The 4,027-nt window shown below is 47.2% G+C and overlaps 1 pseudogene; it reads left to right on the top strand.

Annotated features, from left to right (window-relative positions):
- The first annotated feature begins 2,990 nt into the window (after positions 1-2,990).
- Positions 2,991-3,554, top strand: LOC105542967 (annotated as a pseudogene).
- Positions 3,555-4,027: the final 473 nt, after the last annotated feature.

The following is a 4,027-nucleotide window of genomic DNA, read 5'->3' as shown; positions in this document are numbered from 1 at the left end:
ATGAATCGCGTTCACAAAGCTGTGTGTGAGTCCAAATAGAGGAGGAGCCACAGCTCCTACAAAATCTTGTACACATGGTCTGTGTGAGGTTCTAACAGTTCTCTTGTCTTCTCTTATCTCAGCCTGGCATCCCCCTAACTCCTACCCACCAGCTCCTGAACTTACACAATTGGAACAGAAATAAGTCTGGCTCCTGTCCTCTAAGTGCTTATACTCTGGGGTAGAAACAGCCACATGAACTCATCATTTCAAGAAATGGTGCTAGGTGATGAGATAAGGGTTTGTGTTGGGGGCAAATTCCTGAAAAGACAAAAGATAAAAGGCATTTCCTTCTTTACATGCTATGCTAGCTTTCATTTATGTATATTTTTACTTACAGTGATTAATGAGAGGGAGACTTCCTCTTTGAGGGCATGTTGACCCACACAAATATCCAGATATCTGCCTTAGGGAAGCAGAACAGACAGATTCCAGGGGCTCTTACAGAGGAGTCTGACTTCCGGAACAACACGGGGCCCACTCTGATTGGCTCAGAGGCAGACAGTACAGCGTCTGCAGGTTGAAGACCTCAGTCCCGTGTCTGGCTGAGCAGGGCTGGTCTGAACTGACAAGTGCTAATTACTGCTCCATTGTTTGTCATTCTGAACAGACACCAAATAGAAGATGAGACTCTGCACACCCAGAAACCTTCTCCTCAACTCTAATTAGCTCCTCCAGAGGAGAGTCATATCAGAGCCAGAAAATCAATCCCTGGGCCTGATTCACACCGGCTCCTTGGTGAAGCTCTGGGGAGGACAAATCCGCAGATTATATTTTTTTATGAGAACAAGGATCGCTCCAGTGGAACACAGAGGGATACAGTATGAACTACTGGATCTGTTCACAATGTGCATTAGAATAAAAACATGTCATTTGAATGAACGAATGTTCTTTGTTCAAGTGTTTAGATAACTGTGGTTGGGATTTAAGCACTTAATAGCATGCACTGGAGTCACAGGTGTTCTGATAAGATTAAGTCTCAGCTCCATGGAGATCAGATGCTGTTGTGGATTCCGTGGCACGTCACCCAGGACGCGTGTGCTGATACCTGGTGTGTTACTGCTGACAGCTCACAGCTCAGTCCCTCTCTGAGAACTGACACAGCTGAAGGAATTCAGCTCACCTACAATTACACCCAAGGAAATAGCATGTGATCTATGGTATGATGGATCAATTGGCGTGGCTGTAAAGGGCTTTTTCCTGTGCCTCTGCTGGGACACCTCTGCAGGGCCATCCCGCTCCAGAGCTCCCTGTGGAGCCTCCATTTCAGTTGTATCACAGCCCAATCTCTCCTTCTGGCTGTTCTTGCCTCCCTCACCCGTACAGGAGTTGTTCCTGTGCAAACTGCCCGCTCAGCCTCCTGCATACCAATCTCAAAGTCTGTTCCCAGGGAGTCCAACCTGCAACAGATGCTCTGGGATCAAGCTGTTGAAAATGGGAGGCTGCCACCAATTGTTGATGTTGGCAGGCTCAGTGGCGTCACGGATGCCACTGGCTGTTCTTGCCTTCCAAGTATTGTCTAAGGGAGTGATTTTCAACGAGGGGTGATTATGTCCTTCAAGAGGCTTTTGGCAAAGCCTGGCGATCGACCTGCTGGTTACAACTGGTAGAGGTGAGGGGGTGCTACTAGCATCTAGCACGGAGGGTCCAGGGATGCTGCTAAACATCCCACAAGGCACAGGGCACTCCCCTATAACAAATAATTATCCGGCCCCAAATGTCTATAGTGGCAAGGTTGAGAAACACTGGTCTAGGGGATTGCAATGAAACAACCTTAGTAAGAGTTTTCTAGATGGCTAATTCCCAATGTGAACTACCTGTGAGGCCAGTGATTCTAGACTCAGTGTGTCCGAATCTCCTGTGGGGGCTTTAGATGGTCTAGACACCTGTTGCTGGACCCACCCGCAGACTTTCTGATTCAGTAGACCTAGGGATTATGGCGGGACCTGATAACTTTCATTTTAAACAAGTTCCGGGTAATATTGGCTCTGTTGGTCTGGGGAACTCACTTTGAGAAGCCCTGTGCTATGCTGGGCTGTGGCTGTCTTATACCTGAAGTCTAAGATGTCATCAAAGGTGCATGCCTCTGGGCTGGGATGAGCAATGCTTCTCCTGCTGACTTTGCCCAAATGCACCCACATGGCTTTGAGTTTCGTTTTCTTCCATTGGATATTCTGTTTTGATGTGGATTATTGTTTTCCAACTGCACTCCTGTTCACCTTAGAGGGGATGTCTGGAGGGAAGTGTACTGCATCCCTAGGCTGCTCAGGCATGGGGCAGGAGCAGCTGTGTGTATCACTGGTGGTCACTGGCAAGCAACCATGTGGGGACTCAGCTAGGGCCTCTGACGCCATACCTTGGTCTCAAGAGGCTCAGCAGAGGTAGGAGGATGGAGAGACAAGAAAGAACAACCACCAGTCATGACAGCATTTGCTGTGAGCTGGCACTCTCAAGGACTGGGGTGAGTGGTGGGCACCAGGCAGAGTCACTGCACACTCTGCACATGTATTGCAGAACTTAAAGTAAAATTTAAAAAATAGGCCAGGCACGGTGGCTCATGCCTGTAATCCCAGCACTTTGGGAGGCCGAGGTGGGTGGATCATAAGGTCAGGAGTTCTAGACCAGCCTGGCCAACACGGTGAAACCCCATCTCTACTAAAAATACAAAAATTAGCCGGGCGTGGTGGCGGGCTCCTGTAACCCCAGCTACTCAGGAGGCTGAGGCAGGAGAATCGCTTGAACCCAGGAGGCGGAGGTTGCAGTGAGCCAAGATCGTGCCACTGCACTCCAGCCTGGGCGACAGAGCAAGAATCCGCCTCAAAAAAAAAAAAAAAAAAAAAAAATTAAAAAATAATAAATAAAAAATAAAAAAGAAATAAAAATAAAAAACGATTTATATGATGATTTGCCCATTAATGTATTTTCATGGTAAATAATAAGTATTTAATAAAATGTTGGCTAGTACATTAAAAAAGGAATTTATAAACGGCATTAGATTGGAACATTATCTTCTTTCCATGGTGGAGATTTCCTTCAGTAATGAAGTAACCAATCACAGTACCAGGCTGGTTGAGGATATGGGAAGTTTGTGGCTTAGACGTGACCAGGAAGATGGATCTTTGAATTCTGACAGATCTGACTAGATTGCTGCATTGGGAGCCCAGGGTTTCTCCTCTGGGAAACACTACTGGGACCTGGATGTGGACAACTCTTGGGACTGGGCTCTGGGAGTCTGTAAGGACTCCTGGATAAGGAAGAATAGCACAATGGTTACATCTAAGGACATATTTCTTCTTTTGTGTGTGAAGGAGGATAATTATTGCAGTCTCCTGACCACCTCCCCCGTGCTTCCTCACTACATACAAAAACCTCTGGGCTGGATTGGTGTGTTTCTTAATTGTTAAAGTGGAAGTGTGAGTTTTTGAAATGTCACTAAAAGTTCTCTCATATGGAGGCATCCAGCTGGGTCCTTCAACTTCCCTGTCATGCCTTTCTTTGTCACTGGTCACAGGTAATCAGGAGGAAGGAAGCTGGCTGTGTGTCTGGGAAATCCATGTACATGGGCACCTGTCTTAGTTGAAGCAAAGGAATCATACATCTTACCTAAGTTTTTTCTAATTTAATGCAATCTCATTGTATTGCTATTAAATAAACAATATGTGAAATGAAACAAACAAACAGACAGACAGACCTGCCCTCAGGGCGCTTACACCCTGCAGGGCAGATGCAAGGACAGAAGGCAAAAGAGTGGTGCAAAAAGAGGGGTGGCAGCAGTACAGAGCTTGGCTGCCCCTGGAGGAGAGGGCATGTCCCTTTTAGCTGGGACCCCAGACGAGGGCTTGCTGAGGTGGTGACTTGAGTCAAGATCCAAAAGAAGTGAGTCACCTTCCAGACTGAGGGGAGAGTAAGCTTCTGACCCTCGGGTGGGCTGGCACATCTGGCACAGATCCAGGTGGCCAGAGTGAGACAGAAGGAGAGGTCAGAGCAG

This window comes from Mandrillus leucophaeus, unplaced genomic scaffold, assembly GCF_000951045.1.
Source record: "Mandrillus leucophaeus isolate KB7577 unplaced genomic scaffold, Mleu.le_1.0 Scaffold271, whole genome shotgun sequence".
NCBI classification, from domain to species: Eukaryota; Metazoa; Chordata; class Mammalia; order Primates; family Cercopithecidae; genus Mandrillus; species Mandrillus leucophaeus.
Note: the sequence above shows the minus strand (reverse complement) of the source record. Positions and strands in the feature narration are given on the sequence as shown.